This window comes from Mandrillus leucophaeus, unplaced genomic scaffold (assembly GCF_000951045.1).
Source record: "Mandrillus leucophaeus isolate KB7577 unplaced genomic scaffold, Mleu.le_1.0 Scaffold138, whole genome shotgun sequence".
Lineage (NCBI taxonomy): Eukaryota > Metazoa > Chordata > Mammalia > Primates > Cercopithecidae > Mandrillus > Mandrillus leucophaeus.
Genome location: NW_012101343.1, coordinates 1,553,617 through 1,579,805, shown reverse-complemented (window position 1 = coordinate 1,579,805; position 26,189 = coordinate 1,553,617). Strand labels below are relative to the sequence as shown.

General features: G+C 37.2%; 1 protein-coding gene across 2 annotated transcripts in view; it reads right to left on the bottom strand.

The window, feature by feature from the left end:
* Window positions 1-26,189, bottom strand: part of LRRC4C (leucine rich repeat containing 4C) — a 1,423,056-nt gene that overhangs the window by 527,653 nt on the left and 869,214 nt on the right. For both annotated transcript variants that reach the window (XM_011973445.1, XM_011973444.1), the window contains one exon: window positions 16,283-16,419. The gene's annotated coding sequence lies outside the window, so the exon portion shown is untranslated. The remainder of the gene's footprint in view (window positions 1-16,282; window positions 16,420-26,189) is intronic.

Here is a 26,189-nt window from a genome sequence, read left to right as displayed (position 1 = left end):
AAACAAACAAACAAACAAACAAAAACCCCCACCATTTTATCAAAGGGAAAACTGCAGTTCAGAGAGGCTACGTGACTTGGCCAAGGCTATGTGTTTAGTAGGTAGCAGTGCTAGATCTGTACTTCAGAACTACGGATTTGAATTACTTTCCTGGTCCTATCACCTTATGGCCCTAAAAAATACTTGTTAATTGGATTGTGTTCAACAAAAATACAGCTGTGGATTGAAGGCTGAATTCAAAATTCGGTATTTGTTTTGAAAAAGCTGGCCCAGACTCAAAAGTAAATATTTTGTGTGATCTTTGGGACTGGAGACATATCCTTGAACTGACCTAAAGAACACCTCAAAAAGCTTACACGCAGAAAGATTCAGAGAACAGGATGGTAATTCAGGGAACTCGATCAAAGCTTCTGAAAAGTTGCTGGGCTCAAGAAGGAAGTAGACTGATGATGTGATTCCCTGACACCCTCCATGCTTCACTTTCGATTGGCTTTTGAATATCTGTATTTTGGAGATACCAGAATTAACTCAAGCTGTGTGGAACGAAGATGAAAGCAATTCAAAAATGAAACAAGAAAGTGGGGACATAGATGAGAAGACACTCTGCATTTTAAATGTAGCTTTAAATACTGTACAGAGAAACTATAACACTTATGTAATCTTAGGGAGCTCTTGCAAAACCTCACAGAGAAGTGGCATGGAGGGCTTCCCATTACTGGACTCAAGCATCACAAAGTCAGGTGTTTCATCTTGTTTATCTTTGAATCCAATGACCAAGACAGTATGTGGCACTTAGTAAGTGCTGGTTGGTTTCTCTCTACTGTGGGTGGTGGTTCTGGAGGGTCTGAGCAATGAAGATACTTTAGCAATAAAAACCTTCAGGGAAACATCAAATAAACAAGCTCATCAAAGGTAACAAATGTTGTGCAGCAGATAAAAGCACAGACTTTAGAATGGGAATTTGTTTTAATCCAAACTCAGCTCCTTCTTCCCTAATTAAAATGCAATCCCTTTATCTTTGCCAAGGCTACTTTGGGGCTTTTTCTTAACCATTTTATGTCCTTTTTCCTCTTCCTACATCCTTTATTTTTCTAAGTTTTACTAACACTTATTATTTAGTAAGTGGTAGTATAAATATGTGGCTCAACAAATGAATACTGGTTCAGGGAGGGTCCATAGAACACTATCAAGTTCAAAGAGAGAAGTCATCTTTGTTCACAGAATATGAAGAAATAGAAATATATATGTACACACACACACACACACACACACACACACACACACACACACCCCTGACATGGGCTTTGCAATAACAGGCCTTGATTTAAATCTTAGCTCAGTCGAGTTATATTTATTTATTTAGTTAGTTAGTTAGTTATTTTTTTTTTGGTGGAGGGGAGGACAGAGTCTCACTCTATTGCCCAGGCTGGAGTATAGTCATGTGATCTCGGCTCACTGCAACCTGCTCCTCCTGGGTTCAAATGATTCTCCTGTCTCAGCCTCCCTAGTAGCTGGGATTATAGGGGCCCAGCACCACGCCTGGCTAATTTTTGTATTTTTAGTAGAGACAGGGTTTCACCATGTTGGCCAGGCTGGTCTCGAACTCCTGACCTTAGGTGATCCCATCCGCCTCAGCCTCCCAAAGTGCTGGGATTGCAGAGGTGAGCCACCGTGCCGAGCCCCAAGTTATATTTCTAAGTTCCAGTTACCTCTGCTACAAAATGGGAATGAGAATATCTAACAGAAATAGTCCAATAATGTACATTATTTTAGGGAAATTGAGTTATAGACAAATTTTATTTTTATATTTATACTTTATAATGTTTGATTTGTATTTTATGTACTTTGTAGGCAAAAAATCAATGAAATTATAAAAATGAAATACATATATGTAAAAATGAATTCCCGAATTGAAAACTTATAGACTAAATAAAATGAGTAAAAAGTTTGATAAACAATGACACTTGTAAATGTACATCCTTCTCTTATGTTATGCATAAAATAGTGGGCAGGGTATATTGACAGGTCATAGTCACATTTGGAAGATGTATTTCTCACAATTAGCTTCCAGGGTTGTTTTTCTTTTTATTTAAGGGTCAATGGAAGTGTTAGTGTGAGGTTAAATATTTCAGCATAAAAGACTGACTAATAAAGGATGGAAAACTGTTGGAAAACAGTATAAACTAAGTGGTTCTTTCAATAATGATTCCTAATTCTTAGGCTCCAAACTAAGATCACAAATTGGTGTTTATGCTAGTATGCTTAAAGAAGCTTGGCTTTTCACAGTTAAAGATATTGTAACCTCATTTTATATATATATGTACACACACACACACACATATGATATATATGTCAAATAATCTTTAAGTTTGTTACAGATGAAAGGAAGTTGGTTTTAGGGTTTACAGATTTCATTAAATAAACATTATTTCCTCAAATGATCTACAAAAAACTACCAGAATCAAATATTTGAATTTTACTAGCAAGCGCCACACATGTGCAGTAAAATGCTACTTTCTGATAAGTCTGACGACTACAACTAAGATGTTCGTACTAACATTTAGACATAATTTACTTTAGAAATAAATGCTTGGCTGGGGACAGTGGCTCACACCTATAATCCTAACACTTTGGAAGTTCAAGGCAGGAAGATCCCTTGAGCCCGAGAGTTAGAGATCAGCATGGGAAACATAGTGCGTCTTATTTCTTCAAAAAATAAGAAAAAAAAAAAAAAATTAGCCAGACATAGTGGTGCATGCCTGTAGTCTCAGCTACTTTGGAAGCTGAGGCGGGTGGTGGGGGTTGTTGCTTGAGTCCAGGGATTTGAAATTACAATAAGCTATGATAGCGCCATTGTTCTCCTGACTGGGCAACAGAGCAAGACACTATGTGTAAAAAAATAAAAAAGAAAGAAAAAAAGAAATGGCTTATTTTTACATATTTGGCTAGCAAAAACTTAGATTGCCTTTTTTAAGATTTACCTGATCTCCGTTTAGGAAATTAAAACAAAACAAAACAAAACAAAACAAAACAAACAAACAAACAAAAACAGGGTCCATGGCTAATTACAAAACATGTTAACATGTTTACTTTTTGACTTACAGACTTTTCCTCATAGCCTAAGGCAGTCTTACGAAAAGATTCCCAACACTCTCATCCCTCTAGGCAAAATAACAAAGGAAATCAGTAACTTTAACAGCCAGGTAATATTTACCAGGCCTTTCTTATGCCAGTTTCACCCAGGCCACCCATGATAGAATTCTCAGCCTTGACCTCCAGTACTCCAAGTGGGTGTGTGTTACTGAAATGAATTTAAATCTCAATTACAATTAAGCTAGTTGTCTACAGGAAGATTTTTCTTAAGCTTTTCCAGATACATCCCAAGGTCCTGGCCTATAGGCCTCATTAAATTTCTCAGCCACTCTAGAGATCCTCAGGCTTTGGAGAGCTAAGTAATGCTTATTGTTGAAGCCTCACTAAAGGAGTTCACCTTCAAATAGGACAGACACATACATAGTAGTATGTTTACAAAACTACAAGACCTGTCTACCAAAATACAGTGACAACTCAAGATGCTCGTAATCAGTGGGGAAAATCAGAAGAAAAAGCTACATAAAGATGCTATTCACTCCAGTAATTGAAGAAGAACCTATTTTTTTTTTTTTTTTTTTGAGACGGAGTCTCTCTCTGTCTCCCAGACTGGAATGCAGTGCACAGTCTCAGCTCACTGCAACCTCTGCGGGTTCACACCATTCTCCTGCCTCAGCCTCCTGAGTAGCTGGGACTATAGGCGCCTGCCACCACATCTGGCTAATTTTTTTTTTTTTTGTATTTTTAGTAGTGACAGGGTTTCACTGTGTTAGCCAGGATAGTCTCAATCTCCTGACCTCGTGATCCACCCACCTCCGCCTCTCAAAGTGCTGGGATTACAGGCGTGAACCACCACGCCCGGTCAGAAGAGCCTAAATTTTATAGGCAGAAATGGGGAAAAAAACAATTCAGAAAGAAGGAACAAAATAAATAAAAAGAAGATGCATAAAAAGGAGGGCACAATCTCATGCCTGGTGTGCTTTGGCCCAGATGAGCAGCAAAACATGAGCCTCTCAGACATTGGGGCAACTAAGGTCTAAGGTGGGCCTGCCCCAGGTGAAGTACAATGAGCAACCTTGGACACCTTCTGCTCATCTAGGTTGTGTGAATGAAGCCAAGGAGGTTTTCTCCCACTGGACATCTACCTCAGTGGCCAGCTGCCAATACATCTCTACCCATTGTGGAAAAGGAGTACATGAAGATGACTGCATGGTAGCAGTCTAAGGCACTCAGCCTAAGGATCATGGTTTATGGGTAAGGGAGATCCAGGTGAGAGATCTAAACCTCTTTTTCAGGAAAAGCAAGTAAAAGTTGAGCTGGGAAAACTACCCTATCTTAGGGTTAATATAAGTACAAAGACATTGGTAATGGTATCTCAGAAAGTAAAGGAAAACCAACTAAAGCCCTAAACCATAAGAGAGGCTCAAAATGATATACAACAAGCAGGCTTAGGATAGAGAAGTGGCACTAGGTTTTAACTGTCAATGTTCTCATAAATATCCCAAATGCCTCCACATGGGCAGGTCACCATCTAGTATACCAGGCTTTCTTGAAGAGGTGGCTATGGTATATAACATGTAACAGGGATAACCCGTGGCATCTTCAACTAGGCAGCAGAAATGAGATCTCATGACTGGCCAGATGAGATCTTTCCTAACCCACTCAGAGACAAAGATTCATTTTATTCATGAAAATTGTCCACAGTTATTTCTGGGAATCTCAGTCCCATCTCACATTGTTTAGGAAATGTTCACTCACTCTGTCTTCTTTGGCAAGGTGCTATGCTACCGTCTCCCTTGGCAATGAGCACCCTGAGAATGCTGGTCTGAGGCACAGTCATCTTCCTCTGATGGTCCTTCAAGATCTTCAGTTGACAACATTGCACTGGCATCTGTGGTAGGAGGATCATTCCCTCCTTAATCCTGCAACTGATTTTAGCATCTGGGCCCCCAGAGCAGTAAGGCTCATCTCCCAGGTTAATTACTCTTCCAGGCACTCAGATTCTTCAGTTTCTGTTCTAACTCTATGAACATTTAAAAGTGCCTTTTGGTAAAACCAAGTTTTGTACCATCTTCTCGATTTCTATTGATGCTTTCTTCTCTCTTGGGCAACTCTACCACACATCTGTTTCTTCTAACATTTTAAGCTAATTAAAAACAACAACAACAACAAAACTATCCCCTTCTCTGTATGTGAAATAAGCTGCCTACAGGTTTCAAAGTCCATCAATTCTACGGCAGGCAATCTCTAAATTTCATTCTGGAGGATTAGATCAAGTGACTAAGTACAGAATGAAAACAGGTAACCAATATTTATAGAGTGCTTTCATATAGACTACCTTGTTCAAACCTTTTTTTTTTTTTTTGAGATGGAGTCTCTCTCTGTCTCCTAGACTGGAATGCAGTGGTGAGATCTTGGCTCACTACAAGCTCCACCTCCCAGGTTCATGCCATTCTCCTGCCTCAGCCTCCCGAGTAGCTGGCACTACAGGCACCCACCACCACACCTGGCTAATTTTTTATATTTTTAGTAGAGACGGGGGTTTCACCATGTTAGCCAGGATGGTCTCGATCTTCTGACATCATGATCTGCCCGCCTTGGCCTCTCAAAGTGCTGGGATTACAGGCGTGAACCACTGCGCCCAGCCCAAACTTTTAATTATCCTTTGAGGTAGATATTATTTATTTTTGCATCTTCTTCATCTTAAACTTACTATAGTTAACAACCACCTCCTTATCTTTCACCCCAAATCTCTCGTTCCTTAGATCTCTCTACCTCAGTAAATGGGATTTCAAAGCTTCCATTTACTCAGACCAAACATGTTGGAATTCTTCTTAATCTCTTTCTTATATCCGGTTTTTAATCATCCCACAAATTAAATATACTCAAAAAATATATAAAATCCAACCAATTCTTACCACTTTCACCTCTACCACCATGGTCCAAGAAATTATCATCTTCCACGTGGATTAGAGCAATAGTCTGCAAATTGTTCTCCCTTCCACTCTCATCTCCCTTCAGTCTATACTCATCACAGAAGCTAGGGAGATCTAGCACCCTATTCCAGTCCTTCCCGCCTCCAGGACTTCACTCCTTAATTCTAGCACTGGCTAATTTATAGTCCTTTGTGTTCCTCAAATGCATAAATCATGCTTCCACCTCAGGGCCTCTCCACTTGCTTCATCTACTGGAAAAGATTTTCTCCTATGTTTGCATGCCTCAGCTTCTCACCTCCTTCCTAGCTTTCTCAGCTTCATAATGATTCCTTCCCTGACTATAATTTAAAATTGCAATGTGCTCCTGTGAAAGCACTATCTGTTCCTTACTTACTTCATATTTTTCTGTAGAACTTATCCCCCATTCAACATAACATATTTACTTAAAATTATTTTGTTTTACTTTTTTGCTTATTGACTGTCTCTGTCCACTAAAATATGGGTATGTGAGGGTTGATATTTATATTTGTGTTGTACTCTGCTATATCTCCAAAGCCAAGAATAGTGTCTGACTCATGGGAGTGCTCAATAAACATTTGTGGAATGTTTATTCCACATAAACAATGGAATACTGAATTAACACATGCTAAGCAATGCATATATCTGGAGAATTACTGACTCGTGTTCCATTTCTTCCTCTGTAATTCATTGGCTCTTGACCTTGTGCATAAGTCTCGCTTAGTCATAGTCTGATTTGCCTCATCTGTAAAATAGAAATAATTTTAAGATGTCACCTAAAATGACAAACGTGAAAATGCCTAGGACATAATATTCATGAAGAAGATGGTGATTGCTATTGTTGTTATTAAAATATATTTAATAACCTGTGGGATGCCATATTCAATCTTAGTTAAATGGAGGAAATTCTACTTTTTTCCCACAAAGAATGAAGGCATATGAATTAATTAAAATATATAAAATAATACATGTGACAATGTCTAGCTCAGGGTCTAATCCATAGAAGGTCTATAATGAATGGTTTTTTCCATTGGTCAAGTTTTTTTTTTTTTTCTTTTCTTAAAAATTATGTGATGCACTACATTTCTTGACTTCAGAAGTAGTTTAACATCATGGGGAATTGGAAGGATTTTATAAATTATAAGACTTAATATACGATGTTGCTATAAGAGTGCCTTGCCTAGGGCTTCCCTATTCAATTTTTGAGCTTGTAGTGGCCAAGAATATGGATTCTTCAAGGCAGGCTTAACAGCTCCGAGGCTCCGAAGTTGGTGGCCCTTTGTTAAAGAGATTTCTTTTTCAACTTCAGGAAATCCTCAAGGCCTTCCTTGGTTTTTAGTTCCTATCAAAAGCATTAGAATTCCTAGGGAGGAATTCTTACAACTTTTCATCTTGCAGATATCCTACCCCCCAAAAGGAACATTTTGTTATAGTTGTTGAGAAAAAACAAAAAGAAAAACAAAAACACTTCTAGTTTCCATCAAAATCAATTCAGCTAATTAGCACATATAATATCATGTGGTATAATTTTCTTTTGACAAATCCAACGAAGGCAAGTCAGAGTTTTGCCAGTAGAATACTGAAGCCCCCCTTGTACTGGCCTGCACCAGCCTGTGAGAGAATATTCTACACTTCTCTTCCCAGCTCAGTCTTCAGTGGCATCACATTGGTGGGTGAAATGGCTACAGGGGCAGTAGTCACACCACAGAAACATGCAAACATTACACATATCACAAATTAGAGCCACATTTGTTCTCAGAGAGCTGACTTTTCAGTACACCATTGGTTCTACCTTGTCATTTTCAAGTGTATGAAATAAACACCCTTTTGCTCGACAATTTGTTATTGCTGTGCCTTCTTTGTGCAAGGCATTCAATTTAGGAGTAGCTTTCTGTAATAGATGCATACCATTTGGTTGAATAGAATGTTTGTCTCAAATTGTTTTACTGCCTTAAAATTTCTGCTTTATGGTGTGGTTTCTTGAACAGTAAATGTGTTCTGTGAAACATTTTGCTTTACTGCAGTGGTATTTCCTTGTATTTGCAACATGAAAATGGAGCTTAAAGATGTAAAATCTAAGAAATCAAGCATAACGAATTCCTGCGATTTTTGAGCATATTTGTCACTGGATAAGAAAAAGTGAGGAGAAACTGATGGCACTACCAATATTACGATTGTTTCACCTAGTGGATTAAGCAGGATTGGAACCTTCACATAGACTGATTTTTTTTTTTTTTTTCCAAAAGGTTCTTCAGATTCACCTGGAAACTTCTGAAATTATGTTTGATAAGTTAGAATATGTCAAGAAGATGCAATCACTCTGATTATATACTCTCAGTTGGTTACCTATCACTTCTCAGACCTTAACTTGGTCATGCGAAGGTAGCTGACTAAATCGTATATCACACAGTCAGAAAAACTGTGAAATCACATTCAGGATGATGGCAATAAATAATGGCTGCCGCTCTTTTACATGTATTTTTAATACTTTCAATATTTTATTAGCTTTTATATTTCTAGCTTTGCTTTGAAAATTAAATAAATATTTTGTTAAGATATTTCTCATGGGCTTTTTACCTTCGAACTAACTCACACAAGTCCTTTTATTTCTATCCTATTTTGTTTTACTGCATTGAGGGAAGAAATATTCGGAAATACAAATTTTTAGATTTGTATTTTCTCATGAACTATTGTCTCTATCATGTTAGGTCCTTTTTAAAGAGATGTAATTTTTTTTCTTCAAGGAGTGAAGCTTTTCAATTACCTAGAGAAACAAATATAAACTATACTTATTCTATGTTTTTTTCATAAAAAAAGGACAAAACAATCCCATAATATTTTAAATAGGTTTTAACAATAGGAATCTCTCTTCCTAACCAAAAAAATTGTTATTTTTGTTATTATTTCTAAGTTTCTAATAATAATAGTTATTTTGTTTCATATACCTATATATTTTTAATGATATTTTAATTCTGAATAGAATAACATTAGATTCAAAAATACGTCATAAGAATAAATGACAAATTTTAAAAGTCTAACAAATTTTGTGCATCTTGCAGCCCACATAATAGGATAATTTTCTGTTAATATAGACTATTGTTTATATTGAGTACTATATAGCACTCTGAATATTTCCATTTGTGGCAACTACGAAGTTTAAGGCAGATAAAATTACTTCCATAATATTCCAAATGCTGGGGTTTTAAGTTTAGAGTTCTAAGCCTAATTTTCTATATAAGAAACTACCAAAGTGAATTTCTATAAAATAAAGTGTACAAGAATAAACATATTCAACCTATTTTAATGTGCTATTGTTATTCTCATTTTTCACTGAAAATTGTTTGTGAATATAAATTTAAGTATAAAGGAAAAATCATCCTTCTTCAAACCCCACTCTTTCTACTTATTTTATAGCTCTAGGCACTCATGAAAAGCTTTTCAGTTAAAGAGCAAACCAACAGAATGAAAATCAGAATTTTACTATTATTATTATTAGTCTTGCAAATATTCACTATTTAGGAAGCCCCCTAAGCATACATTGCCTTATTAAATATACAAAGTCAAAGCTGATGCTCTCTAAGAGTTTATAATGTAGGTCAGAAAGAGGTCTTTTTTTCTCTGCCTGTTATGAGCAGAGACCTCTCCTGCTTTCTCAGCAATCCCCTTGCCTTGCATGAAACATGGCTTAGTTTTGCTCCATCAGGGTTTGTAGCATCAGCATTATTGCTTGCTCTCCATCAGGGTTCTTGCTGGTTTGCCTCTGGCATCCCTGGTCCAAGAGTGAAGTGCTGGAGAGTTTGTTAGCTGTGTCTCTGCCTTTCTGTCAAGGCGTTTTTCTATTTGTGAATAGTTATTTCCTAAGGTACGTGGAAAGTCATTGTTTATGTGAGTCCCCAGCTTCATAGACTTTATAATAAATTGACAAAATTCAGAGCCCTTTCTTAATTTATCAGGTTAAAATTAATGCTCATTTTTCAAGGACAGCCATGTTAAATCTTGTCACCACAGGTTGCTTTTTTTTTTTTAACTCATTGTAATAATTTTGTTTTTGCTTGTGTGTGATGGGACTGACCTTTCACCCAAAGACTACCAGTCTCTCTCTGTGGTAGAATATGAGGCTATTGCAGTTGACAGTTGGGGCAAGACAGTGTATGATTTAAGGCATTTAATTTAAAATACATGCAAGTATATGTGTAAAGAATGATGTTTGTCTTTCTTCTGTGGCTACCAAAACAAGAACAGTAATCACTTGAGTTCATCTGTAGAGATAGGATTTTACAGAAATAATTCTCTAACTTGATAAAGAATAAAGAAATATGAAATGTGAACATATTGTATCTAGAAGTGTTAAAGAATTCCTCTTCTGTAGAAGTTTTGTAAGACATAAAACAGATTACTTCCCATCAGCTCAATGTGATCTCTCTCCCTCTGTTAACTCCCATAGCAAGCCATGTGTGATGACTAATGTACTACATTAGGCACTAGCAGCAGACAAAGATGAACAAGACACTGCCTTGCTCTGAGAGATGAAATACAACTTTTTACCTTGTATGTTATAGTTATGCTGATCTTTCTATTTTATCACTGTTAATGGCCCTGTATTACTTGGTAATTATTTCTGTATCATACATATTTATGGTCCCCTCAGTACCTAGAATATTTAACACATAGACCAATTTGTTAAATGAATTCATTTAATAATTATTCTTTCATTCAACAATTATTTGCAAGCTCCTACTATCTAAGGCAATTATCTCTTTAAGATGGTTTTGCATGTAATCCTACCCTGCCAGGAAATAAACTTAGTAGAGATTTTTTCTTTTTTCTTTTTGTAAATTCATAGTTCCACCTTGATTATTATGCTAACATTTTAGACATCAAAATAGAGCCATCAAAATGTCTACAAAAATGCTTCCAAGGGACTTCCACTTACAAAAGGATAAAACAGACCTTTTTTCCTTCCTATTTATCCCATTAAGTGCAGCCAGAAATCCCAGACGTTTTTTGTTTTTTGGTTTTTTTTTGAAAAATGCAGAAGAAGACCTTGAAAAGCAGAGTGAAGAAGGAAGACCATACAAGAAGCTCTGGATCCAAGTAATGACATGGTGGTAAGTTCCTGGATTTTTGTTTTGGCTCTATATATCCCAGATTTGGAGCTGAAGAGATCAGAAACCCAGAAATGACAATAGGTGCATATATATCCACACACAGAGAGAAACAACATTTGACTCTCTCTGGCCAAAGGACAAGGATATGGCAACTTAATAAGACAGAAAAACTTGAGGCAATTAACACATTCATCCACTCATACATAAGAGAAAAATGTATGGCCTTATCCTCACCTAGGCCATCAATGCCCTAATGAATACTCTACATTTCTACCTTCACCAGGCTATGACAAGGTCCCCCCAGTTTCCATCAGGGTAGTGTCCAAGAAGATCACATAGAAGCCAGGACATTCATCCCTGCCAGGTAGTAACCAGGCCACCCTCCACCCTTTGTATCATCAGTGGAGATAAAATAGGGATCCTGAACTTCCACCCCTACCATCCCTATATGTTGGGATGGTGTCAAACTAGGCTTAAAGGAGAATCAGGACTTTCACCACCATCCTGGAATAATGACACCAATACCCAACCCCACTTCCCCCATCAGCATGGTGTAGTGGTGAACAAATGGGTAATAGTTACAGGGCATTCCTATTCCTCCCAGCCAGGGAGGTATCAGCGGAAGTCTAATGGGAGCAGGAAGTCCTATCCATGCCAGCAGTAATAAAGAGCTCCTGCCCACTCATATATAAGCAAAGGGCAAGTGAAGAAACATGAGCTTCTACCTCCAACTGCCATTAATTCTACTCCCACTTCTAGAGCAATATTGGAGAAAGCCAACCAAAACTGAAGGTTTATACAATATCCAGAATCTCATAATATCATACCCAAAATGTCTAGGTTTCAACTGCAAACTACTTATTACACTAACAGTCAGGGAGATTTTAAATGAAATGGAAAAAAAGTCATTAGATGCTAATATCAAGGAGAGCAAATGGACATCCAGCAAATGCCATAGACAATACAATAAAATTTGACTTCAGTTTCATACCTTATAAAAATTAATTCAAAAGGGATTATGCACTTATAACTAATAAATAAAACTATAAAACTTTTGGGAAAAAACAGAAGATAAACTTTGGAGTCTAGAACTAGGCAAAGAGTTCTTAGATTGGAAACTAATAGCATGGACGTAAAGTGCAAAACTGATAAATGGGACTTCATCAAAATTAAAGTCTTTTGTTCTGTAAAAGACTTAAGAGGATGAGAGGACAAGCTACAGATGGAGAGAAAATATTTGCAAACTAGCTATCTAATAATGTTTAATATACAGAAGATATTTAAAAATCTCAAAATGCAGCTGTAAAAAGAACCCCAAAAAATCCAATTAGAAAATGGGCAAAATATATGAACTTTATATATATAAAATACATGAACTGTATATTATTTTGGTTAAAAGGATGTACAGATGGCAAATAAGTGCATGAAATGATGTCAAACATCATTAGTTATTATAAAAGTGAAAATTAAAGCTGCAAGGAGTTATTGTGACATACCTATCAGGATAATTAAAATAAAAAATAATGACAGCAACAAATGCAACCAAGGCTTTTGAGAAAGTGAATCACTTGTACATTTCTGGCAGGAATGTAAAAAGTTGCAGTTAATCTGGAAAACTCTTCAGCAGTTAATTTTAAAAACTAATTATGCAACTACCATAGTACCTAGGAATTGCATGTTTAGCCATTTTTTTCCCTCAAAATAAAAACTTATATTTACAAAATGTCTGTACATGAATACCTATAGTGACTTTCTTTGTAATAGCCCCAACTGGAAGCAACCAAGACATCCTTCAACAGGTGAATAACTAAACAAACTGTGGTATATCGTTACCAAGAAATATTACTCAGTAGAAAAAAAATGAACTATTAATGACCTGGGTTAATCTTCAGAGAATTATGCTGAGTAAAAACAGCCAATGCCCATAAGCCACATACTGTGTGATTACATTTAAATAACATTCTTGTAATGACAAAGTTACAGAAATAGGGAACAGTTTAGAAGTTGTCAGTGTTTAACGGGGAAGTTAGAGATAGGAATGAAGTAGATGTGGCTATGAAAACAGCAACAGGAGGGCTCCTTGTGGTGATAGAAATGGCCTGTAGTTTTTGACTGTAGTATATCAATATTCTGGTTATACTATTGTACTATGTAGTTTTGCAAGATATTATCACTGGGTATAAAGAGGAAACAGGCACTAGGGATCTCTGTGTTTTTTGTTTGTTTGTTTGTTTGTTTGTTTTTACAACTACATGTTGAATGTACAATTATTTAAAAACAAAAAAGTTGAATTAAAAATTCCGTCATCAGCAATATGACATCTACATATTTGTATCTGTACTGCACAGCAATCATATGAATGTCCTTAGTTGATTTTAAGGAATACTATTCAGTTTATAGCCCTGCTACCTAAGTGGCTGTGTTTTCTACAGAATTCTCTCATAACCCACAATCCAATGCCACTTGACTAAATCAGGAATGGCATTTGACCAAAAGTGCAGCAAATTTTAATTAAGTCATATTCTATGATCTCAGTGATCAGGTGAATTGAGCCAATCATATTCTCTCTTTTGAAAATTGAAAGACACATACACACATACACGGACACAAACATAAACACACACAGAATAGGCTGTGTGCTTGTTATTAAATTATGATCTCTCAGTTCAAGTGCACCCTCCTCTTGCTTTGAGATGCTGGGTCTGGGTCAGTGCAAAGCATATATTTTCCTTTGCCACCTGGCTCCCTGTTTGTCAATACAGGGATACAGAGGGAGAATAGAAGCTTGAAAGGGAAGAAGAAAGTGCTTCCTGCTTCTGACAATGTCGCCCTGTTGGTTCCAGTAGCCATTGTAAAGCAGTTGGTTCTGTTTTGTACATTTTTCTACAATTCCAGAAGAAAAAAAAAAAAGCAAATGATAAAACAGCACTAGCTGACTGGTACCCCTTCCTCAGAGATGCAATTCCAGCTTTGCCTGTGGATTCCTTTTTAGTTTTTCAGGCTATAACACTGGCTGAGTACCATCCCACCAAAAATTCTGCATCCCAGCTCCATGGGTACCCCAATCTGAGCTTCTGGGGTACAGTCCCAGCTGGCAGCCAGTCCCTAAAGGCAAGATTCTTAGCTCTGTGGAGTCCTTGCTGAGCTTCTAAAGTCCCTCTATTTTTCGGGGAACGCCCTCACCCAAGATTCCTGTATTCCTTTTCTTCAAAGCCCCTCCTCTAGTATTCTAAATTCTAATAATGTCTGACTCTTACTTTTGTCCCTGCATCCAGGATATCCACTTCCTGTAATTACTATCTTTATGATTCCTCAGTGGTTTTTTTGCCTTTATTATTCGCCAATAACTGGCTAACTACTCTTCGGTAATTCTGCATATTAAAATAAATGGTATGGTTTCTGTTTCCTGAATGTAACCTGATTCACACAGGTAATTAGCAGCAGGAACTGAAGCTGTTAAAGGGAAAGCAGCTGCAGAGGCCATGATAGGCTATATGCATGGCAAAATTTTAAGAGGAACAATTATTAAAAGGGTAAGAAAAATAATCTAACAAAAAAGAACAGAAATGAATAGACAGTCAAGGAGAAGTAGAGTTGCACAAAGTTTAAAGTCCCTGTTGCTCATAAGAATGACACAAGCATATAAGAAGCTTCTAGAACTGCCTTTCTTTTTTATTCTTGCTTCTTAATTTGGTTTCAGTTCCAGCCCACACATGTTGCCAGAAAAATTACCTTTTTACATGGGTCACCTAAATGAGTCTTTCTTCTCAATAAACAAAAGAGCCTAAGGATACATCCTTCCCTGTGTATAAATAGAAATATTAAGTTTTACGACAAGGAAAAAGCCAATTACATATGCTTTTAAAAAGAAAGATTCAAGTCTTCTCTCTCTTGTTGGTTGATATTTATCTTCAGTGGTTGGTACCTTATGTTTACCTTACCATTGCTTCCTCATCTTTACAGAGCAGTTCACACTTGCAAACACCTCCATAGCTAGGTTCTTATGTGACTCTCCAAACAAAGTGATATCCCTGAAGATAGATGAACATATCTTCCATGCAGCTTAATCTACATAATGTGATGGAGTTGATGAAAGAAAAGGTTATCTTCTGGGAGGATCATGAATTATGAATGCAGGACAGATAGCTTTTATAAATGCAACTGAGAGAGAGCTAAATATTAATAGGAAAATGCATGAGCAAACCTTCTACCTTCATTTCCAGTCCACTTATACCATTTTGCTTATGCCTTAAAGCATCACAAATAATTCCAGTATTTGCCAGTAAAAGGGAAAGTACAAACTTCTCCTCTACAATGTGCTTAATGTCACTATAATTTGATCTTTTTTTTCCCCTTAACACAGTGAAACCCCACAGATGAAAGAAGAGATTGTTTCAATTTTGCAGAGCTGATGGCTTCCATTTATAGGTGTGAGTCCCCTTGACTTTTAATGGTATAACAATTATTAACTACAGAGGATGCCACAACCCAATCCTCCAGCTTACAAACTGCCACTTGTTTTGAGTCACTTATACTTTCATCCTTCCCCACTGGTTCATTCAGACAAGTACAACTTTCCCAATAGCCCAAGAGAAAATATTTTCATGCTGTGACCACATCAAGCTTTCCAATCTCCCCAGGTTTTCAAAGAGAGAATCGAAAGCCAGCTACCATTCCCAAACACTTTATTCCATATTAATGATTGAACCACTGCCCCAGTTACAAAGAAAAGGAGCCGGGGCATCACCATTTGTCCGCCTGTTTCTTTCTGAATCCCAAGCAGGACAATCTGCCACTCTTTCAACTCCTGGGGTCGTGCTCAGAAACATCTGTTCGAGAAACAGTTTGACTCCCGCCCTTCTGCATAAATCACTACTGGTAAAAGTTTTATGAGGTGGCAACTTTTTCCCCCTCCTTTCTCCTTTTGTAACTGACTGAAGCCCAAATGAACAAGATGAAATGGCCAGACATTTAGCCATATGCCAGCATCCACATGTGTACATTCGGGAGGGAAAAGAAGCTGTTAGCTGTAGCAAAGGAGAATTATAATTGTCTGAAATGTAATTAACAACCTCATAGTCAATGAATCTTTGAAGGATTCTAATGGAGGAAATTATACCTCTCACTTACCTGTAGCAAATTGTTCATGGACCCGTTTCTCTGTTTGCAAAACTTGAACCCACTTAATTTATGGCGATTCCAAAGTAGTTTCAGGATGTTTCCATATTGTTAATCCGCATAAGTTATTCTTGCTTTTCCAGTAACTCCTACATAAAATAGAATAAAAAGATATAATTAGTATTATTTAATGGTCAATAAATGTTGGTAGATTTTAACACCTAGAGCTCACACTAAACACACACACGCACACACACACACACCATTTTTATTTTTTGTATGATAGAAAGTAATGGGAAAAATATTTTCTCTTTTAAAAACTATATCAAATGTTATGATCATTTTGTAAATACAATTACACCTAGTAGTAGATCTCCAGGTGGTTGGTAAAGGCTAAATAAAAGTTTATTGATTAGACACTCAATATAATAGTTTTGATTAAAATTTGCTTGTTACTGCATGCCCTAAGAAGGTGGAAAGGAATTTAACATCTGAGACATTACCATGGGCCTGGGGCTATGTGAGTTGCATTTACATATATTATTTTATTCAATCAGCACAGTAATATTTCTTAAGACCTTACTATCCACACTGTCTAGCAGATGCTTTTGTTAGCCTCATTTTTCAAAGTGTTATCAGGAGAAACTTTCCTCAATATTTCGACGTAGTTTCTTTCTATTTTCCATAAGTGTTGGCTGGCTGAGAAATAAAGAAAAAGAGTACAAAGAGAGGAATTTTACAGCTGGGCCTTCGGGGGTGACATCCTATATTGGTAGGACCGTGATGCCCACCTGAGCCGCAAAACCAGCAGGTTTTTATTAAGGGTTTCCAAGGGGAGGGTGTGTATGAATGGGGAGTAGGTCACAAAGCTCACATGCTTCACAGGGCAAAAAGGAGAACAAAGATCATACGCTTCTGAGGAAACAGGACAAAAGGCAAAACAGAACTACTGATAAGGGTCTATGTTCGGCTTATTGTCTTGATAAACATCTTAAAAAACAGAAAACAGGGTTCAAGAGCAGAGAACTGGTATGACCTCAAATTTACCAGGGCGGGATTTTTTCCCAGCCCTAATAAGCCTGAGGGTACTGTAGGAGACCAGGGTGTATTTCAGTCCTTATCTCAACCACATAAGACAGACACTCCCAGAGTGGCCATTTATAGACCTCCCCACAGGAATGCATTCCTTTCCCAGGGTCTTAATTATTAATATTCCTTGCTAGGGAAAGAATTTAGCGATGTCTTCCCCACTTGCATGTCCATGTATAGGTTCTCAGCAAGAAGAGAAATATGGCTCTATTCTGCCCGACCCCACAGCCAGTCAGACCTTATGGTTGTCTCCCCTTGTTCCCTGAAAATCACTGTTATTCTGTTCTTTTTCAAGGTGCACTGATTTCATATTGTTCAAACACACGTTTTACAATCAATTTGTACAGTTAACACAATAGTGGTCCTGAGGTGATGTATATTCTCGGCTTATGAAGATAACAGGATTAAGAGATTAAAGTAAAGACAGGCATAAGAAATTATAAAAGTATTAATTTTGGGAACTGATAAATGTCCATATTAAAATGAAATCTTCACAATTTATGTTCAGAGATTGCAGTAGTAAAGACAGGCATAAGAAATTATAAAAGTATTAATTTTGGGAACTGATAAATGTCCATATTAAAATGAAATCTTCACAATTTACATTCAGAGATTGAAGTAAAGACAGATATAATAAATTATAAAAGTATTATTTGGGAACTGATATATGTCCACATTAAAATGAAATCTTGACAATTTATTTTCCTCTGCCACGGCCCAGTCCCTTCATTCGGGGTCCTTGACTTCCCGCAACAAATTGTAAAGCAAAGACTTATAAATAGGGGAAGTTAGATGACAAGTGCATTTAAACTGAATACAATATTCTCTTGTTTTAGTCAGATGGTGGGGAAGACCATTGATTACTGCTTTGTTTTGTTTAAATAATTAATATCAAAATATTAAAATATTTTTTGTGTTGAATCTGGCCTAAGACAAATGAAAAGAGTTATTTTGGCACTAGGCTAATGAAGAATTCCAAAAAAAAACTAGATAATGAATTTCCTGTCACAATATATCATAATTATGATGAAACACCTTAACAACTATTAAATAAAATTTGTAGAAGGCTATTGTTTTGGACTAAACTCCTGCAATAGGCCCCAGTAGACCAAAGGAAAATGGAGCCACTCATGTTGTCATGCAAAAAACAGGAAAATCTCCAAACAGTGCTTTTTTTTTTTCCAAAATAACAAGAGAATCACATAAACCATCTGAAAAAGGGCCAGTCATCCTGACCCAGCATGATAAGAAAGTCTCTACTTCAACTTGCCTAACAAGGAAAGTAACCTGACGTTAACCAATCTGCTTTTATGTATATGCTGTTTACTTGTTTCTGCTCAAGCTACCTTTCAAAAACTGACTGTTCTGCTATATCCAATGAAGTGCATTCCTATTTTTATAGATAAGATGCTGCCCAATTCATGAATAATTAATAAAAGTCAATTAGATTGTCAAACCCAAATTGTTGAAATTTTGTTATTTGACATCACATAATTTTTTTCTCCATTACATTTGAAATTGCACATCTATTTAGAATTTACAGTACTCTTTTAACTAAATTTAACAAAAATAACTTCCTGTGCATCTAAACTATATTACTTATTTAATTTAACACTCTCTTATATTAACTAATTTTTATTAAGAAACTGTCAGCCATGGTAGTTCTCTTTGACCAGCCCATAAGATTCATTATGATATGACAAACCACCCATTAATACCCTCTTGTTCCCGAAAACAGTCAGCTACAGAAAACCCTCTGCCACCCACATTAAACTTCTCTCATTTGAAACATCCCCAAACTGCACAAGTGCCCCCTTGCAGCCAACCAATACTTGTAAAATATACCATTTAGAAAGCCTCTCTAGTTTCCAAAATCCCATCTTAACAGAACATTTGCCAATCAGGTAAGTCTGACTGTTTTCTCATTTTATATCCTAACATGTACTTCCCTTCCTAACACTTTGAAAACTTTACTTAAATGAAAGATATAGCAGAAGTATCCCCTTGCCACAAGTTTATGAATAAACAATCTTTGTAAATTTTTTTATCAGACTTGGTTTTGATCAATGTCATTCTGTTTTATTACAGGAATATTTAGGATAATGTATCTAGGGATATTTAGGATAATAAGTTTAGAGGGAAATGTCTTAACATATTCAGCAATTTGCAGATCCTTCCTGGTACATAGTAAGAAAACATAGTAGAACTAATTAAAAAGAGATGGGGTAGGGTAGAGGAGAGAGAGAGAGAAAGAAAAAGAAAGAAAAAAGCCCTGAATTACATGGGAGAATGAAGATCAAAGTTGGAATGTAGAATAAGTCATTGTCCAATTCTTGTTCAATTGATGAAATACCTAGAAGACACTTAATCTACCACTCTCATATGCCATTGTTAAAACTTAATAAAGTACCCATCTATTGGAGATCCTCTATAAGCTAGGTACCAGTTAAGCAATTTCCATGCATTATCTAATTTATTCACTAGGGAAAAATTGGTGCATCGATGGAAAACTATATATTATATTTAGTACACCCTTCTGCTTATCAGAAGGTGATTCTATGGAAGAAGTCTACAGAATTTACAACTCTGCAAATTGTAAATAACTGCTAGAAATGCAAAATAATTTTTCTCTGTAGAAATGTTTTTCTGTTCAATAGTGTGGTTCATTTGACTTCCTTCTCCACTGTGGAAGAAGCTAGTTTTGCTTGCATTAACATATCTATTTCAATATTTCTCATTTATGCTTGTGTCTTTATTTTGGATTTTCCTTTGAAGTGGCTATAATACTGTGGTTCTCTCATTGATAAATGAGCTATAAAAAGTCTTTAACGTCTGTTCATTTTATATCTGTATGAGAGTTGTGATTTTACCTTTTTTGAATTTGATCTTTTGACCATTCTTTACAATAGCTCAATTGGGGAGAGATATTATTGAATATTTTACAGAAAAGGCTTAGCAGGGTCTCATTACTTTCCTGAAAGCCACAAATATCCACTGGGCACCTCCTGACTGTTAGGTACTATGCTAGATGCCAGGGCTGCAAAGCTGAACAAGGTTGTCTTTAGCCTCAGGGTCAAGGAAACAAGATTAAATCTTTAGTGAAGGTTGCCTTATATGTAAGCTGCTTTCATAGATATCTAGGAACTAAAAACATTTAATGAATACTTACTACCCAAAATTCACTTGCTATATAAAATATTGAACTCAAATAGATTCAAACAGTTTTATACTCTTTATCTCAACTTGCTTTGTGAATTCTTGCTAACTAAATTCAGGAACAAAATAGACTTTATAGGAAGAAATACTTGATTACTATCTTCTAATCCTTCAAGTCACCTTATGAGGTAGGCATTCTTCCCATTTTTATAGATAAGAAAAATGAGGCTCCGAGAAAGTAATGCTTAAAAAATATCACAGCACTAAAGAATAGGAAGAGATAGCAGGATCACACAACTCAATGTCCTCATTTAATAGATGGAAAACCAGAGCTCATGGGAGACAGAGTAGCACCCTAAAATCTCATGTCCAGCTAGGAGCAGGACTGGATGCTCCAACCATTGCTTCTACCTTCTACTGCATCTTTCTACTTATCTGAGACAGTGAGGAAGGAGAATGGACCACATAACAGAATCAGTGAGACAAGAGAGAAAAAATTCTTAAATTTCTTTTAAGATTTTCAGGAGGCACCAAGGGGGCTGTTATAGTTTGGCTCTGTGTCTCTGCCCAAATCAACTTGATTATAATCCCCATAATCCCCACATGTCAAGGGTGGGAACAGGTGAAGGTAATTGAATCATGGGGACAGTTTCCCCATGCTGTTCTCATGATAGTGAGTCAATTCTCATGAGATTTGATGGTTTTATAAGCATCTCATTCTCTCTCTAGCCACCCTGTGAAGAAGCGCCTTCTGCTATGATTGTAAGTTTCATGAGGCTTTCCCATCTATGGGGAACTGGGAGTCAATTAAACTTCTGTTTTAAATAAATTACTCAGCCTCAGGCAGTTCTTCATAGCAGGCTGAGAATGTACTAATGTAGTTAATTGGTACCAGGAGTTGGGTGCTGATATAAAGACACCTGAAAATGTGGAAGTGACTTTGGAATTGGGTAACAGGCAGAGGTTGGAACAGTTTGGAGGGCTCAGAATAAGACAGAAAAATGTGGGAAAGTTTGGAACTTCGTAGACACTTGTTGAATGGCTTTGACCAAAATTTTGATAGTGATATGGAAAATGAAGACCACGTTGAGGTGGTCTCAAATGGAGATGAGGAACTTGTTGGGAACTGTGGTAAAGGTCACTCTTGCTATGCTTTAGCAAAGGGACTGGTGGCATTTTGCCCCAGCCCTGGAGATCTGTGGAACTTTGAACTTGAGAGAGATGATTTATAGAAGAAATTTCTAGGCAACAAAGCATTCAAGAGGTAATGTGGGTTCTTTTAGAAGCGATTCAGTTTTATGCATTCACAAAGATATGGTTTGGAATTGAAACTTATGTTTGAAAAGAAAGCAGAGCATGAAACTTTGGAAAATTTGCAGCCTGATGATGCAATAGAAAAGAAAACCTCATTTTCTGAGGAGAAATTCAAGCTCACCATAGAACTTTGCATAAATAATGAGGAGCAAAATGTTAATCACCAAGAAAATGGGGAAAATATCTCCAGGATATGTCAGAGGTCTCCACAGCAGCCCCACCCATCACAGGCCAAGAAGCCTAGGAGAAAAAAACTGGTTTCATGGGCCGAGCTGAGGGCCTTGCTGCTTTTTGCAGTCCTGGGACTTGGTGTCCTGCATTCCAGCTGGACTTTTTAAGATGGGGCCAAGATACAGCTCAGGCCATTGCTTCAAAGGGTGCAGGCCTCAAGACTTGTCAGCTTTCATGTGGTGTTGATCCTTAGGGTGCACAGAAGAATTGAGGTTGGGGAACCTCCACCTAGATTTCAGAGGATGTATGGAAATACCTGCATGTCCAGACAGAAGTTTGTTGAGGGGCATAGCCCTCATAGAGAACCTCTGCTAGGGCAGTGCAGATGGGAAATGTGGGGTTGGAACTCCCACACAGAGTCCTCACTAGTGTACTGCCTAGCGGAGCTGTGAGATGAGGGCCACCATGCTTCAGACCCTAGAATGGTAGATCCACTGACAGTTTGCACTGTGTGCTGGGAAAAGTCACAGACACTCAATTCCAGCCCATGAAAGAGGCCGGGAGGGCTGCTATTCCCTGCAAAGCCACAGGCGTAGAGCTTCCCAAGCCCATGGTAGCTCACTTCTTGCATCAGTGTGCCCTGAATGTGAGAAATTGAATCAGAGGAGCTCATTTTGGAAGTTTAAGGTTTAATTTCTGCCCTGTTGGATTTTGGACTTGCATGGGGCCTGCAGCCCCTTTGTTTTGGCCAATTTCTCCCATTTAGAATGGGTGTATTTACGTAATGCTTGAACTCCCATTGTATCTAGGAAGTAATTAACTTGCTTTTGATTTTACAGGATCATAGGCAGAAAGGACTTGCTTTGTCTCAGATGAGAATTTGAACTTTGACTTTTGGGTTAATACTGAATTAAGACTTTGGGGAACTGTTGGAAGGGCATTCATTATTGGTTTGAAAGTTGAGGCCATGAGATTTTGGAGGGGTCAGGAGGGAGTGATATTGTTTGGCTCTGTGTTCCCATCCAAATCTCACCTTGAATTATAATCCCCACGTGTCAAAGACAGGACCAGGTGGAGATAATTGAATCATGGTGATGGTTTCCCCCATGCCATTCTCTTGATAGTGAGTGAGTTCTCGTAAGATCTGATGGTTTTATAAGTGTCTTGCATTTCCACTGTTGTCACTCATTCTCTCTCCTGCTGCCCTGTGAAGAGGTTCATTTCACTATGATTGTAAGTTTCCTGAGGCCTCCTTAGCCATGCAAAAATGTGAGTCAATTGAATCTCTTTTCTTTATGAATTAATCAGTCTCAGGTATTTCTTCATAGCAGTGTGAGAACAGACAAAATAGGGTCCCTTTTCAACTTCATTTACCTAGTTATTTATTCATTTAGCTGATCTGAAGATTTATCTGAATTCATTTTCACATCTACTTTAATATAATTTTGCATGTGTATTAATCTCATGCTTAAGTAATACCATGTGTTAATTTTAATATTTCAAAAAGGCAGTGACTGTCATCATTCATAATAACACAAAGCCTATTTGAATGATCAAGTGCCATTGTGGTTGGATTCAAGTAAACTCAAGGAGGTAACCATGTGTTTAACATCAACCTGGAAGAACAAGGGAATAATTTATCTGGTTGATAAAAAAAAACATGGAAAACATGCTATTATTAAGTCTATGGGCTCTGTTCAGTAGGAAAAAAAAATATTGGGTTCACATGACAGAAAGAAAATACTAGAAGAAACCGTAGTGGTAAAAGTTTTGAAAACCACTTTGCTATGTTGTACTGTTGCCTCTGAAGTTTGAAGACCTCTATGGAAACCCACTGTCCTGGACAACTTTGTACTTTACTCACAAATTCAGGTAGAAGATCCCAACACTGGCATCAACTGGAGGAAAAGAGTCATTTCTTATCCCCATGTGAAGAGTGTGGCTGAAAATGGAGCAGGTCGCAAAATATCTGGCAGAGTGTATTAGTCTGTTCTCACACTGCTATAAAGACTTATCTGAAACTGGAAAAAGCAAGGGATGTTTAGTAGACTCACAGTTCTGTATGGCTTGGGAGACCTCAGGAAACTGACAATCATTGTGGAAGGTGGAGGGGAAGCAAGGCAACTTACATGGCAGGAGGAGGAAGAGATAGAGTGAAGAGGAAATTGCCATACACTTTTAAACCATCGAATTTCATGAAAACCCACTGTCATGAGAACAGAAAGGGGAAAATCCACACCCCTGATCCAATCACCTTCTACCAGGTCCTTCCCCCAACATTGGGAATTGCCATTCAACAAGAGATTTGGGTGGGGACACAGAACCAAACCATATCATGGAGTAAACTACCTCTTAGCAGCTTGTAGTCCAGAATCTTTTGGACCCACATCCTTATGACTGCTAACCATAAAAATAAAGCAGATTCCACGCTATTTTTCTTCTTTTTTGGTCCACCCATCTCCAACCCTTCTGTTCTTCCCTCCTCTTCTCTACTCTACCTTCCCTATTCTCCCATTCTTGTTTTCTCCTCTTTTTCCTAATTTCCTCCTCTTTTTCATACAAGTATTTATACGAAAAATGTATGGCCATATATATTGAGTGAGCAGGCTTATTCTGCGTCATTTCTCAACAAGCAGAACAGAGAGGCCACCTGATATTTGTGTCCCTAGTAGTGTAAGAGTGCTTGTATCACAGAAGTAGGTCACTTAAAAAAAAAAAAGAAAGAAAAAAAAAAGGCAATACATTTGTTGCTTGATGAACTCTGTTTATGTCCTTTCAGCCATTCACAACATGCCTCTCACATTGGGCTGATTTTGTTTAAGACCTTCACACTCTCGAGAGACTTTCTCTTAGGAAATTTACAACCTTCTGTTCCTTTCCAAAGCATCAAAATTCGAATGAAGTTGTGCACTATGTAAACCCATGCTAATTTTAGTCATTATGCAGCTGTCCAAGTATATTGCAGGTTTCCACCTAAAAGTGTTATATCCCTCTAGAGTCAAAGGTAACTCGATGAGTTGTTTATCTTTTTGTTAAAATATCCATATAACACATGGCCACCAAATTTGTCAAACTTCTTCCAGTTAAACAGGATCTCCTAAAGAGGTTGGTAAATTGAACCTTGTAGAAATGCAGCTTGTATTTAAAATTTCATGATGAAAAATAAACATTTTAAAGAATGTCAACTTTTTATTTAGGTACAATCTCCCGCCTTTGTGCATTTTAAATACTTCTGCTTTTGATTTCATTTAACAGACTCTATTTGGCTACCTCCAAGCTAGCAAAAAAAGTGTAAAAAACTACTTTTTAATGTTTTATTTCATACAATCCTAAAAACAATTTTAAAAGAACTGCCTGGAATGAATCATTGTTTAACAGAAAGAAATTGATATTTAGTGAAGTTTCAAAGTATGTGTTAAAACCCAGACCTTATGTGAGTCTTCATGTTTCTTCCGGATGTACTATTGGTCTTACTACTTTAAAATGTTGAGTATAATGATTGGTCTAAGCTGGACATTTCTCGTGTAAGTAGCTCCAAATATTTAAATGTGAATATGTGCTACACTGTAAGATGCTTCCAACAGAGCCATGTTCTCTGTAGGGCATGAAAGGAAAGTATCTTGGGCCCCCAAAATGACTAAACTGAAAGGAAAACTCAAGGTGAAAACTGCTTAGGGGAAACTTCCCTCCCATTCTATTCAGTTATCTCTCTGCTCACTAAGATAAATGCATATCTGGTTGCCTCCTTTGGAAAGACTAATCAGAAACCTAGAGAATGCAGCCTTTGTCTCTCACTTCTCTGTGACCTGGAAGGCCTTTCCCTGCTTTGAGTCTTCTCGCCTTTGCTTCAAGTTGTCCTGCCTTTCCAGGCCAATCCAATGTACTTCTTACATATATTGTTGTCTCCTGTCTTCCTAAAATGTATAAACCCAAGTTGTACCCCAACCACCTTGGGCCCATGTTATCAGGACTCCCTGAGGCTGTGTCACAGGTGAGGATCCTCAACCTTGGCAAAATAAACTTTCTATATTAACTGAGACCTGTGTCAAATCTTTGGGGCTCACAAGGGGAAATAGGGGGCCTCCCATTTAGCTTCATGTTCAATTATATCTATAATATCAATATAATTGGATTAAGGGCAAAGAACAAGGGCACAATATACTAAACAACAAAGCCAGACTTTTCACAT